We start from the raw sequence: 15,843 nt of genomic DNA on the forward strand, positions 1-15,843 counted from the left end.
CCCTTTTGTTGTGACTAGGTTTGTACTTTGAAATGCACTCAAGACTAATGCGTTTTGCCTGAGAATTACAGCGCTATTAACAACAGTCAAAATATGAGTCTGCATCTCGACAGTTATAAAACAGGAAGCATAATGTTGATGGACAGCACTATGGAAAAAAGCTGCAATGTAATTGTTATTCCATGAAACTGTTGAGTATTACACAGCCTTTAGAGTTAATAATATATGCAAAGTGTTGAAGGATTAAAAAACCATGAAGCTCCTCAGGAAGATTGCCCGAGGCTCTCATGATTTGGGCATTAATACCGGGCGACAAAAGGAAGTCTTGAGTCTCCCCGAGTCCCTCCCTGTCTCACTGGAGACAAGTTCGATAAGCTTGAAGAGGCTTCATTAGCTTCCGTATAGATGTCAATGCAGCAGGCTGCTGTTGCCTTTGTTTTAACAAAGGCAACAGGAAGTGGGCGGGGAGTGGAAAACCGGAGGCAAACCACTTTGTGAGTTGACATTACGGTCAGGGATGTAGCTGTTGGCTTCTGCTGAAAGTGAAATGATAACACTTAACATAAATGTTATTGATCCCTGTGGGGATATTTTAAATTGGAACATTGACAAAACAAATAGTAAAAGCAGGAAACACGAATGGAATAAATGTACTAACAAAATAAGAAGAAAACATCCGGTAAGAAGACTGGAGCATTAAAATGAATGGGATATAAGTTAAGCAAATTGTGCCAAATATGGAAGGAGAGCATGGATCACTGAGAGATAGGTAGGTAATACTATGCATGTTTCCTTATTTACATGACATAAGTATACATGCATGATGTATATGTGCTAAGAAATGTGCTCATAAAACTACCATGAATATTTCAGGTACCTGTGGGAAGATTTGAAATGCATGTTTTCCATGAACATGGAGTGCAAATGCATTGTACATGCACAGGGCTAAATGTATGGACATGAAGTGTAATGGTCTGGGGACGAGCCTTTTCAAAAACTACACATTTGACGAAAACAAATGTTGATTATATCTTACATTAAATAGTTATCCGCACACATACAGTAAACCCTAGCCAGAAAGCACCTTTTATGATTCATTATCACTGCTTCAGTGGCACTGAGGAACTTCCTGAAGTTTTAGGATGAGTATGATAGCCTTGTGCAGATTACTGAGCTCATATTAAATATCTTGACCTCCTTAAAGGGAGATCTCGTTCCAGCACATGGCCATTATGATCCTCCATTCTTCAGCTCCGATTGACCTTGAGCATAATGTTGCCTCCCAGACTAATGTTGCCATTATCAACACACTGTCCAGCCCGCCATCTGCCTGCTTCACACAACGCTTCACTCTCTCTTTCCTCTCACAGAGACAGTTCCCAAAGCTCACTTCATAATCATTACCACCAAAGCTCAGCCAGTTCAAATAAACATCAGCTCCCACTATCACCCTCCTATGCGTTATTAAAAGCTCAGTGCTTTGTTAAGCTATGTAAATTGAGATAGAATGTCTTGAATAATGGCTGGCAGAAAGTATTGCTTGAAATCCATCATAATATAGTAATTGGATATGGAGTGGGGGAAACATGGCATCTGCAATCGTAAATAGTGAGTAGGAAAATGGATTTTGTGTTTACCCTTGAAATGTGAGAACCAAACCCTGGGCAATGTTACAAACTCAGCATGACCTCTGAAGAGGCCGTGTAAGTCTTACTTAAGTGATGAAACTGATGCCCACTGTACCCTGTAGGCAGGGTCCATATCAGTCCTCCAGCTCACAATAAGCTCTTATCATAGCACAACAGAAGTCTCTGACAAGTCTCTGACAAAATCCTGGAGGGTTGAATTGATATCTATACAAAAAAAAACATTAATAAACTCAGATCTTCAGCACAACTTAAAATATCAGTCCTGCACAATTGAACATTAGGTCTGGGTGTGGTACTCCATGAGCATTTGCATTTTTTTCTAGTCCAAACAACAAGGCTCTAGTTTCCTATTTCATATTAACTTGTGGATTAGTGACAACTGGACTTTGCATGAAAAGCCCCCAAACCCTGACACAAATAGTGATCCTTCTTTTGGATTAACAACACAATATTTCATGCAGAAATAATATTAGGTCCACTTGTTTTCACTATCCAAGCATGTCAATTGCCTTGTTTAAATCACTGGGCGGTTTGCTTAGGAAGTGAAAGGATAAAAGGATTTCAAAGATGTGGTAGGTTTTCAAGGCAATGCCAAAAAGTGATGAATACATTTTTGTTCTCAGGATCATGTTTTTAATTCCTGATTTAATAAGTATTAGGGACACTGTGAAGTTACCCAATGATTAACTCAAATCTTTAGTCAGTGCTGTATTTACTGATAACAATAATCATTGTATTCCCAGATGGAAAAAATCCCTCCAACTATATACTTTTACTTTTATAATACTGTGTCATCTTTCATATTGCCTGCCAGGCAGAACAAATATTTGGGGAGAGTTTACTTGTAATCATTGCTGTGCACCAAAAGATGAGGTGCAAAGAGCAGTCAGTGGAAGATGAAATTCACCATTTTTCAATATCCTCCTTTTCATTTTCAGAACTTTGTGTTGGGAGTCTGTTATCATTGCCCAGAGAAGCCCAGGGTTGCATTGTTTGCATAAATAGTTTTGTTTTTGATTGACAGCTCATTCTAATGGAGAATCAAGGAGAATAATAATGGCGTGTTTGCAACACAGGTGCTACCTCTGAGAAGAGCCATTGCATGTACACCTTTAAGATCCAGAATATTTCAAAATGGTCACAGCTATATTAGCTAAATGTTGTCTTACTTTTATATAAGCTCAAACAGCACATTACATGTTAAGCTAATAAAGGTGGAGTGCAGCTGAGCCTTCTGTAGCCCCTATTGACTCATAGCTTCCACATTTACGCATCATCTGTATTAATGCTGAATCACAGGGCTGTAAAATATTATCTTGAGATGTGTTTTGCCTAATCATATTTGATGAGATTAAACAGATCACTCACACTTTCACTTGTGACAGGGCCGAGTACAAGTGAGAAGGAGTCAAATGATATGGAACAAAGAACATGAGCTTGTGTATCCCCCTGGATGCATCACCATGCCATTAGTCTAGATGAATGTGTACAGTCAGATACAATTCCCTTGTTTGCTGCATGAGGGCTTCCACTTTGGAAGGCTCCGCTGTTTGAATCAGGCCACATGCAGGCCCGCAGATTGATGACTGAAACAGGGCTACCCACTGTATTTTAAACTCATTCATCCACACTGACTCACATTCTCTGTGGTGCATCTTTAAATAGCCTGCCCTGGGATTGACTGTCTGCCATTTGATTTATTCTATATTGTATTTTTAGATCTAATTAAAAACAAACTTTTCTACATTGTTTGGCGGAATTCTGAATCTTACAGGCCCAGGAGATTACATAAAGAGAAGTCTTATCTTGGATAGTCTTTTTTTTGGAGAGGGAGAGGTAGTACCTGTGGCATAAGGTGTGCAATAAATAGAGTGCTATCTGCTTGGATTGAGCACTTGAGATTCTTCCAAGGAACTCACCAGAGACTTAATTAAAGTTGGAATATTACTGAGTGGGAGACTGATGTTTCTCCAATTAAATGACAGCTATAGAAATCTTAGCGTTAGTTTGATAACAGAGATTTTTCTTTTGAGAGTGAAAAGATAGTGTTGCACTTATCCTTAGAGAACGTCATAAGATATGGTTTCCATGCTTTTTACCAGTGGTGTCTTTGTAGCCGTTCAATCTGTTAAAGTTCTGCATTTATTTATTTTGAATCCTGGAAATCCATTTATGCTAGCATGGTTTGCCATTTCCAACTGCGCACATCAAATGGAAGAACAATAAAACATGTTGGATGTAGAAAAATAAGTGCTTTTGGCTAAATTGTTAATTAGCCAGTGAATAAATTAAGGTGCGTATTTGGGAAAGAAAATCTTCCATTGGCTTATTGTTACCAAAATAAATAATACCTTACACTGTTGGAAAGCTTATGTTGTCAAAAATGTTGTGAAGGTTTCTGAAAACTCTAGTTCAACATCCTATCTGCTGTCATACACTTGTATAATTTAACAATTGCTTTATTACTGCAGTTAGAAGCATGTTTTTCAATTGATGCCCTTTGATACAAGATGATTGTGAGGTTTACATGAATTTGTCCGTGCAAAGAAATCTAACAACTGGATGATGTCCAGACAACATGACAAAAGATAATCATTTGTTTTATGGACAGGACAACAGTTACTATTAAGGAATTTAAAATAAACAATTACACCTACATCATTAATCAGCATACCACTACGACATTATTTCTCCTGTGTATTGTATTATAGATATTTCATCTTCAAATAATAAACACGGTCCGATGCAAACAGAATAATAATGTGTAAACAGTGTATTTAAATAGTTCTGACAAACGGCTGTGCCTGCAGGATGCAAGCTGTCTAGATGTGGGTGGACATCAGGCGTTGGCATCAGCCTCATTACCATCAAGATCCCCCTCTCCTCCTCCGCTTCTTTTTTTCCACTATTTATAGTAATGGCATAGGAGAACATCAGGTTAAATTCTTCTGGTTTAAATAAGTGTCAGTAACACAACGTATGCTTTGGCTCAATACACGGCTGTCAGTTGTTGCAATACGCTGTTTATAATGTCTGTCAAAGCCAGTATTTTCCAAATCTTTAAGCAAACACTACTGTTGATGCTTGTAATGCACACATGGTTTCTATAGGAATGCAGCTGCGCAAGTGAGTTTTTCTTCCTCATTTAATACACTTGACCCTAGTCAGTTTTACATGTTTCATTTCAAACATGAAAACATGTTGGATGTCAACAACAGTGCGCCAAAACTATATAAGAAAATCTCTTCAGCATGGTTTAGAGCAGGGGTGTCCAAACTACGGCTCGGGGGCCATTTTGAATCGGCCCTCAGCTATTTCAAAAAGTATAATGAAATATGGCCCACACATTAAACTTGTGCTTGTCTTATATTGTACTTCTCAAAAATATATTACACAATATTCATGTATCAAATTTCAATTAAATTAAAGTTGAAAACATTTTCTAACAAATCTAAGTTGATAAGAAAAAAGCCCAATAACTTATTTACATAGTAAGCTTGAAATATACGCTTCATATTTCCCCTTACCATAAGCAATCGGAGGCTTCTGTTGTTAGGAATGAGCTGCCAACAAAATAAAAAATGAAACCCTCTGGCAAGCTGTGATGTAGGCTGTTATTTTCTTAAAGCATATTCAAGTATAATGCATAGTTTATCTACATTTGATTGATTTTGTTAACTTATAACTTAACTTATGAGGCAATATACCTCACCTCTAGCGAGTGGCCCAGCCCTTTGCATGTTTTTCTGTGGCCCTTGGAGAAAAATGTTTGGACACCCCTGGTTTAGAGGGAAGTGTTTAAAGGGAAGGAAATAAGCAGAAAACAAATCTCACTTCTTTAACCCTAATATAAATATAAATCTGTATTAAAGGACTTTGCAAAAATAAATCACACTAGCACACTGCAAGCATATCAGGAAGAACTTCCCTTGATTTGTATGGTTGTCGCTGTTAAAGAGTGCATACAAAGAGGGGGGGGACCAGTGGGATTGCTATGGCTTGAATACTTCCTGAGCAGCGTGCCAGTCATCACGATGCCAGTCAGTGTGATGGTGAGCCTCAGGGATTACTGCAGACAGACAGCTCAGTAAGACAACTGATTAAATAGTGAGAAGAAAATGTTTAATTCAGCCATATTTAGTATTCATGGGATGGACAGCCATACAAGAGTTCACCTTGAGGGGTCATCAGGGGAGATTGTCCAGAATCCCAAAGAGCTGCCAGGCTAAGTTTTCCCACAGCACTTTGAAACACAGCTGATTGTGTTTTTAATTGCTCTGATTATCAAGTTTACTTTGGCAGAATTGAAAATGGTAATGCAACACATAGCGAATTAAGAGACTGATATGCTCTGAAAGGGAGTTCTGCTGTGCAGCTCCTGTGAGATTGTGATAGATTTATCAGCAGACTTCAATGAAATAATGCTTTTCTCAAACGTTGGATCCACTGCTTTAAAATATTAAAGTTGTATGCATGTGTGCATGCTTTTGGCATAATATAGAGTATGTTACAAAACTAAAGTGAAAGAGTGTGACCCTGTATTTCAAGCTTTACGCAGTTATATTTTATTTTAAATATAATTGACGGCTTATGTCACCACAATTATAATATCTGCTACGAATAACTTGTGGAGGAGTAGAGTGCAAATGTTCAACATTTAAAGACAGATGTTTATCCAGGAGTCTCAACTGCCCATTGTTTGTCTTATTTGCAACAGGGTCAAAGAAGAATTATTATTGCTCACGTTGGCTACAAAACAATGTGGGATGAAGCCACAGCGGTGTGCAGAATTCTAAGCCTACGTTTCGGAAATTTTAATTCTCAAAACCTTCGGCTCAGTGTTTGCAGCTTCAAGTAATTCAAAACAATACTATTTATATTAGCTTGGCTCTGTGAAAGAGTGCCAGCTATGGAGACATGACGAAATCCCTCTGTTGAAATACCTCACCATGACGTTCAAAACTAATTCAATTATATGCATCACCAGTTCAATAGACCTACAGAATCGGGGTTATTGTCTGAAATGATGAGAAAAGAAAATACCAGTAAATCCTTTGTGAATGAAGTTTAGTGTAAAAATTATTTCACAAAGTGTTGCCAAAATGGGCCTCAAGAACAAGGGATATGATTTCTGCAGTCATTTACCAAGATGTTACTTTCTGTGCATCAACCACAGAGCTTTTGGGTCTCCAAAGGTAGCCCTATATCATTAAGCCTTCATAAGCATAATACAAATATTTGATACATGATTTATATCAAACTTGAATGCAGTTTCAATCAGATATATAAGTGTTTGTTATTAAACACTTACATAGCTGCTTCCCCTACTGGGTTATAACCCATGTATTCAATGTTTGTACTTCGTCATACTAAATGAGGCAAAACCAATTAAAGTGTCACCAACATGTTGAAGGGTTAAGAATGGGAACACACAGAACAAAAGGTTCACAGCAAATTGGAATCTATTTTAGTTGTTATGTCTCATCCACATGTGCAGTTTTCCTTTATTGCTGCATTTAATTGTATAAGAAATAGCTATACATCATACACTGCTCTAGAGGAGGAAACATCCCATAAATAGACATTATAATTGCTTATCATACTGTTTAGGCTGGCTCATTTAATCAAGGCTAACATTTTTAGGTTTTGATCGATCGATCGACCATCTCATTGCATCAAACATGGGGTGAGTATACATCTGTGGAAAGTCAATAAGGGTGATGAGATCCAGGAGAAATTATGTCAGTGGGAAAACGTCTCAGTTGATTGATTTAGAAGCTGATGTCATTTTTCTCACTCTTTTCATGATTCTGCTCCTCAATGACACCAGAGCAATCCAACGAGTGATTAAAGTATACAATGGTATCACCAACAGTCTTAGCAATTTAAATACAGGGGTGTTTCCCACTTTCGTTCGATGTAAATATATGTATACGCCATAAAACAAATTAACAATGAAAGGCTGTGATGCAGCACCGCCTTGCATCCTTTGTCCCTGCAGTTTTGTGATTATGACGTTAGAGTCGCAGAGAACCCTGATCAGAGGAAACGAAAAGCACTCAAGAGATTTCCAGATACTCTGAGCCAAACCTTGATCTGCAGAGTGGTCTTGGCATACTTCCATTAAACTATCAATGAAACTACTACACTGAACAAAAATATAAATGCAACACTTTTGTTTTTGCTCCCATTTTTCATGAGATGAACTCAAAGATCTAAAACATTTTCTATATACACAAAATAACCATTTCTCTCAAATATTGTTCACAAATCTGAAAAAATCTGTGATAGTGAACTCCTTTGCTGAGGTAATCCATCCCACCTCACAGGTGTGGCATATCAAGATGCTGATTAGATAGCATGATTATTGCACAGGTGTGCCTTAGGCTGGCCATGTCAAGCTCAACCTTGACAAGACTGAACTGCTTTTCCTTCCGGGAAAAGATTGTCCCACTCTTGACCTAACAATCAACATTGGCACCTCTGTTGTTTCCCCGACTCAGACTGCAAGGAATCTGGGTGTGACCCTAGATAACAACCTGTCCTTCACTGCAAACATCGCTGCTACAACAGATACACAGATACACGCTTTACAACATCAGGAGGATGCGTCCCCAGCTGACCCAGAAAGCGACGCAGGTTCTGGTCCAGGCTCTCGTCATCTCACGCCTAGACTACTGCAACTCCCTCCTGGCTGGTCTACCTGCATGTGCCATCCGACCTCTGCAGCTCATCCAGAATGCAGCTGCTCGCCTGGTCTTCAACCTTCCTAAATTCTCCCACACCACACCGCTCCTCCGCTGCCTTCACTGGCTTCCGATAACTGCTAGAATCCACTTCAAGACAATGGTACTTGCGTACCATGCTGCGAATGGATCTGGCCCTTCCTACATCCAGGACATGGTTAAACCGTACACCCCAGCACGTGCACTCCGCTCTGCATCAACCAAACGGCTCGCTGCACCATCGTTGCGAAGGGGACCCAAGTTCCCATCAGCAAAAACACGTAGGTTTGCTATCCTGGCTCCAAAATGGTGGAATGAGCTCCCCATTGACATCAGGACAGCAGATAGCTTACACACCTTCCGGCGCAGACTGAAAACTCATCTCTTTCGACTCCACTTCGAGCGATAGAACTATTAACAAAGCACTTATATACTAATAAAGGGCTGGCTTATCTAAAGCCAGTTGAGTAGCACTTGAAATGTTTTTGCTCTATGAAGCCTGATGTACTTATATGATTCTGTTTTCTTCAAGTTTGTATTTTGTTGGTCGAACGCACTTATTGTAAGTCGCTTTGGATAAAAGCGTCAGCTATGTGCAATGTAATGTAATGTAATGTAATGTCGGCCAGGGGTGTAGAGCTATTTGTTTAAGCACCGGATTGGCAAAACAGGAGAGTAAACCAGTCTGCCTTGATCTATGAATTCATGTCCGGGACCTCACGGTATGTGCTGCCCACAGCTGTTTTATAGAAGGAAAACCTCCTTCACTTCATGAAATGGCTGCAGCATCAGGAGGCAGCGGGACGTGTACTCCGCCTCTGAGAAGTGCAGCACCAGCGCGCCGAGAGCTGTGCCTTTTTACGCACCGCCTTCGCTGTGTTTACCTTCATCAGAAGAGCTTAAGAGTGACTACAGGCTGCTACGTGTTAACCACACACACCTCTACCCACATCTCTACACACATCGAACTGCCCGATTACTCCCCCTTTTATTAGTTTTATGAAGGAGATGTCCAGTCACCAAGGCGCATGATGTGTGTGTGTGTGTGTGTGTGTGTGTGTGTGTGTGTGTGTGTGTGTGTGTGTGTGTGTGTGTGTGTGTGTGTGTGTGTGTGTGTGTGTGTGTGTGTGTGTGTGTGTGTGTGTGTGTGTGTGTGTGTGTGTGTGTGTGTGTGTGTGTGTGTGTGTGTGTGTGTGTGTGTGTGTGGCCCTTTCTCATTTCATCAAATCCCCCTCCTCGACTCCTCGGTCCTCCGGCAAGGCAAGGCAAGGCAAGGCAAGGGAAGTTTATTTATATAGCACTTTTCAACACAAGGCAATTCAAAGTGCTTTACAAAAAATGAAAGACATTAAGCATTAAAAAAGAAAAGCTAATAAAATAAACATTAAAAGAAAAAATACATGGATAAAAGTTACAGTGCAGTTTAAGATATGAATAGTTCAATTAAAAGCAGCGACAAAAAGAAAAGTCTTTAGCCTGGATTTAAAAGTAGTAAGAGTTGCAGCGGACCTGCAGGTTTCTGGGAGTTTGTTCCAGATATTTGGAGCATAATAACTGAACGCTGCTTTACCATGTTTAGTTCTGACTCTGGGGACAGAAAGCTGACCAGTCCCTGAAGACCTGAGAGATCTGGATGGTTCATAATTTAGCAGGAGGTCAGTAATGTATTTTGGGCCTAAACCATTCAGTGCTTTATAAACCAGCAGCAATATTTTTGAAATCTATTCTTTGACACACAGTAAGCCAGTGTAAAGACTTCAGAACAGGAGTGATGTAATCCACTTTCTTAGTATTAGTGAGGACTCGAGCAGCGGCGTTCTGAATCAGCTGCAGCTTTCTAATAGATTTTTTAGTGAGATCTGTGAAGACACCATTGCAGTAGTCGAGTCTACTGAAGATAAAGGCATGGACAAGTTTTTCCAAATCATTAGTCTTTTAATCCTAGATATATTCTTTAGGTGATAGTAGGCTGATTTAGTAACTGTTTTAATGTGACTGTTGAAACTCAGGTCAGAGTCCATGACTACACCTAGATTTCTGGCTTTATCTGTTGTTTTGAACATTGCACACTGAAGCTCAGCGCTAACTTTTATACGTTCTGACTTGGCTCCAAAAACCATTACCTCAGTTTTATCTTTGTTTAATTGGAGAAAGTTCTGACACATCCAGTCATTGATTTGTTCAATGCACTTACTCAGTGTTTGAATTGGAGCATAGTCTCCTGGTGAAATTGTTACGTACATTTGTGTGTCATCTGCATAGCTATGGTAACTTATTTTGTTGTTCATTATCTGAGCCAGTGGTAGCATGTAGATGTTAAAGAGAAGAGGCCCCAAGATGGAGCCTTGAGGAACCCCACATGTCATATTTGTCAACTCAGATGTGTATTTACCTATAGAAACAAAGTTGTTTCTGTCCTTTAAGGATTCAAACCAATTTAGAACTGTTTCCGAAAATCCCACCCAGTTTTCCAGTCGGTCTAGTAATATGCTGTGGTCAACAGTGTCAAACGCAGTACTGAGATCTAATAATACTAACACTGAAGTTCTGCCACTGTCTGTGTTTAAGTGGATGTCATTAAAGACCTTTACAAGAGCAGTCTCAGTGCTGTGGTTTGGACGAAAGCCTGACTGGAACACATCGAAACAGTTATTTAAATGCAAGAAATTACTCAACTGTTGAAAAACAACTTTTTCAATGATTTTACCTAGAAATGGGAGGTTTGATATGGGCCTGTAATTGTTCATTACTGAAGCATCTAGATTATTCTTTTTTAAGAGCGGTTTAATGACTGCAGTTTTCAGGGCCTGTGGAAAAATACCTGAGTGAATAGATGTTTTACTATATGAAGTAGATCTGAGGCCATGCAAGGCAAAACATCTTTGAAAAATCCTGTTGGAATAATATCAAGGCAGCAGGAGGAGGACTTCAGAAGTTGTATAATGTCCTCTTGGTTTTTATCATTAATCTGATGGAATTGTGTCATGATGTCTGAATTGATGTTAAGTGGACACAGAGACAACACATTTGCTGTTCCTGATGCAGAGGCACTGACTGCTTGTCTGATTTTCTGAATTTTGTCAGTGAAAAAGGAGGCAAAATCATTGCACGCCCTGGTGGATAGAAATTCAAAGGCTCTGACACTGGGGGGTTAGTTAGTCTGTTGACGGTAGCAAACAAGGCACGTGCGTTGTTTTTGTTTTTGGTAATGATGTCAGAGAAGAACGATTGTCGTGCGTTTTTCAATTCCAAATTATAAAGGCCAAGTATCTCTTTATAAATGTCAAAGTGAACCTGGAGAGTTGTTTTTCGCCACCTGCGTTCAGCTTTTCGACATTCTCTTTTTTCTGTTTTCACGGTCATGGCCTTTCTCCATGGAGATATTTTCTTGCCAGACACTTCCTTTACCTTACCGGTAGTGACCCGGAAATGAATTTCAGCGTGCCATGTTGAACGACATCTAATTTCTCTAAATGCACTTCGAGGACCGAGCATCGAGCGTCGAGGAGGCTCTCTGGAGGAGCTATAACCGAGGAGACACTGATGGGTCCTCCACGGTCCTCCAAGGCTCCTTCGTGGATGCATTTCCGGCAATAGAGATGTTTCAAAGAGTCGTGACGCTCGGCCGGACTTATCTCAGCCAATGACAGCTCTGCATGCGTCCCCTGGATATTATTTTATTAACTTCTTTCATCGCGACGTGATGTTATAGAACAGCTGTGAGGTCCGTGCAGAAAGCAGAGCAGTGTGTATATATCACTCAGTATAACAGGCCTACTCTTTTTATTTGCTTTAGTTTAGTAGATATCTACAAACAAAGAGTCGATATTTTTCTAAAACCATTTAGTGCTTCACAATAAAATACACAACGGCTGTAGCCTGTTTTAGGAACTGTATGTGCGTGTGTGTAGTGTAGGTGTGTGTGGTACAGTGTGTGCGTATGCAGCAGACAGACAGGTCCCAGTTGGTTTGGTGTCCTCTGCTTACTTTTAATACTTGTAAATAAAACCTTTGGCCCATAATTTATTTTCCTCATTGTAGCGACCAGAGGGGAAAGGGGGGGGGGGGGATATATCCAGTCTCTGATAGTGTGTGTGTGTGTGTGTGTGTGTGTGTGTGTGTGTGTGTGTGTGTGTGTGTGTGTGTGTGTGTGTGTGTGTGTGTGTGTGTGTGTGTGTGTGTGTGTGTGTGTGTGTGTGTGTGTGTGTGTGTGTGTGTGTGTGTGTGTGTGTGTGTGTGTGTGTGTGTGTGTGTGTGTGTGTGTGTGTGTGTGTGTGTGTGTGTGTGTGTGTGTGTGTGTGTGTGTGTGTGTGTGTCCGCATCTGTAGCCTGTTATTGTCTCATTATACCGCTGGGCTGCTGTGCCTCCTGTCATCATTAATGGACGTCTCTTTAAAATGACCGCTCAGAGGAGAGGAGTTCTCATTTCTCTAACCGCCTGCTGCTTCCCCTCCTCTCTCTTCGGTTCCCCTCCTCGGCTCCTCCGCTCGCATCTCCTGCGGGCGGGACTTAGTATCGATGATAGGAGTCGAGGAGGGGAGTCGAGGAGGGGAGTTAGAGAAATGAGAAAGGGCCACTTGCGACCGGACATCTCCTTCATAATGCGCCTTCTCCTCGTTTTCCCAGCATTCACTGGATTATCCGTAAATCATACAAACAAAAGCAAAACGTTGATTTATCTGTTTTCCCGTTTTGGTTTAAAAATTGAATAACGTCGGTTTTTTGGTTTTCCGAAGACCAAAAAACGACACCGGTTCTTTTTTAAACGTTGTTAATATGTTTTGGATGCATATTGTTCTAGTATTTGTTCAGGCTGTTACATACAATTAGCCTCTGTTGCTACCTGCTGGTGGTGAGTAAATATTAAAATCAGTTAAAATTGACAACCGGTCCGCGATTTTTTTTTTAATGTATCTGCCGGTCCTTGGCACAATAAAGGTTGGGAACCCCTGGGCCCTTTCTCATTTCATCAAATCCCCCTCTTCGACTCCTCGGTCCTCCGGTAGTGACCCGGAAATGAATTTCAGTGCGCCATGTTGAAGGACATCTCATTTCTCTAAATGCACTTCGAGGATCGAGCATCGAGGAGGCTCTCTGGAGGAGCTATAACCGAGAATACACTGATGGGTCCTCCACGGCTCCTTCATGGATGCATTTCCGGGAACAGAAGAGGCTTCTCAATACTCAAATTTCCCCTCCTCGACTCCTCGGTCCTCCGGTAGTGACCCGGAAATGAATTTCAGCGCGCCATTTTGAAGGACGTCTCATTTCTCTAAATGCACACCGAGGATCGAGCATCGAGGAGGCTCTCTGGAGGAGCTATAACCGAGGATACACTGATGGTTCCTCCACGGCTCCTCCGCGGATGCATTTCCGGGAACGGTGGAGGCGTGACGCACGGCCGGACTTATCTCAGCCAATGACAGCTCTGCATGCATCCCCTGGATATTATTTGAGAACCTGCTCTCATCGCAACGCGATGTTTACAGTGAGAACAGCTGTGAGGTCCTGCAGAAAGCAGAGCAGTGTGTATAATAAATATCACTCAGTAGAACAGGCCTACTCTCTTTATTTGCTTTAGTTTAGTAGATATCTACAAAGAGTCCATATTTTTCTAAAACCATTTAGTGCTTCACATAATAAAATACACAACGGCTGTAGCCTGATTATGCTTTAGCAGCTGTAGGTGTGTGTGGTACAGTATGTAGGTGTGTGTTGTACAGTGTGTAGGTGTGTGTTGTACTGTACAACACACACCTACACACTGTACAACTTGTACAGTGTGTAGGTGCGTGTTGTACAGTGTGTAGGTGTGTGTTGTACAGTGCGCAGATGCCGCGGACAGACGGGTCTCAGTTGGTTTGATGTCCTTACTTTTAATACTTGCAAATACAACTTTTGGCCCGTAATTTCAATTCCCCATTTCAGCGACCAGAGAGAGGGGGGGGGATATATCCAGTCTCTGATTGTGTTACGTTATTATGAGAGTGCTCTCATACTTTAAATTGTATATATTTATATAAATATATTTGTGTGTGTGTGTCCGCATCTGTAGCCTGTTATTGTCTCATTATACCGCACTCTCAATTAATTCAAAGTAAATATGTGGGGGAACGATGTTCAGCTGATCTAACAGAGATTATAAAATATGACGAAACACTCGACAGCTGATGCAGCTGTTGCCACGTAATAATGAACGGACGTCGCTTTAATATGACCGCTCAGAGGAGAGGAGTTCTCATTTCTTTAAACGTCTGCTGCTTCCCCTCCTCTCTCCTCGGTTCCCCTCCTCGGTCCTCCGCTCGCATCTCCTGTGGGCGGGTCTAAGTCTCGAGGAGGGGAGTCGAGGAGGGGAAATTTAGAGATGTTTCAAAGAGTCGTGACGCACGGCCGGACTTATCTCAGCCAATGACAGCTCTGCATGCGTCCCCTGGATATTATTTTATTAACTGCTTTCATCGCGACGCGATGTTAGAGAACAGCTGTGAGGTCAAGCAGAGCAGTGTATATCACTCAGTATAACAGGCCTACTCTTTTTATTTGCTTTAGTTTAGTAGATATCTACAAACAAAGAGTCAATATTTTTCTAAAACCATTTAGTGCTTCACATAATAAAATACACAATGGCTGTAGCCTGTTTTAGGAACTGTATGTGCGTGTGTGTGTGTGTGTGTGGTACAGTGTGTGTAGATGCGGCGGACAGACAGGTCTCAGTTGGTTTGGTTACTTTTAATACTTGTAAATAAAACTTTTGGCCAGTAATTTATTTTCCTCATTGTAGCGACCAGAGAGGCGAGAGGAGGGGGGGATATATCGTCTCTGATAGCGTTACGTTATTATGAGAGTGGGCTCTGTTTGATTCTGAAATTGTATATATAAATATATGTGTGTGTATATGTCCGCATCTGTAGCCTGTTATTTTCTCATTATACTGCACTGTCAATGAATTAAAAGTAAATATATAAGTCATCATGAACACATTTGTCCATCAGACAGAGGGCTGCTGTGCCTCCTGTCATCATTAATGGACGTCTCTTTAAAATGACCGCTCAGAGGAGAGGAGTCCTCGGCTCCTCGGCTCCTCCGCTCGCATCTCCTGTGGGCGGGACTAAGTATCTAGGATAGGGGTCGAGGAGGGGAGGGACAGAGCCTTCTCTGTCGCTGCCCCCTCCCTCTGGAACTCACTCCCCCAACCCAGAGCCAACCCATCAGAGACTGCACTGACCTCACGACCTTCAAAAAACTCACCTCTTCAATCTGGCTTTTAATGTGTGATTGTTTTTGTAGGCTATTATTTGACTTCAACTTTAACTATATATTTATTTGTTGTTCCTTCCTTTTCTTTTCCCTTCACTATATCTGTAAAGCGTCTTTGAGCACCTGTAAAAGCGCTAACAAATTAAATCTATTATTATTATTTTGCTCTGGCCGGACAATTTTTTGGTGCTTGAAACGAACCGGATTCCGGA

This window comes from Pseudochaenichthys georgianus, chromosome 13, assembly GCF_902827115.2.
Source record: "Pseudochaenichthys georgianus chromosome 13, fPseGeo1.2, whole genome shotgun sequence".
Lineage (NCBI taxonomy): Eukaryota > Metazoa > Chordata > Actinopteri > Perciformes > Channichthyidae > Pseudochaenichthys > Pseudochaenichthys georgianus.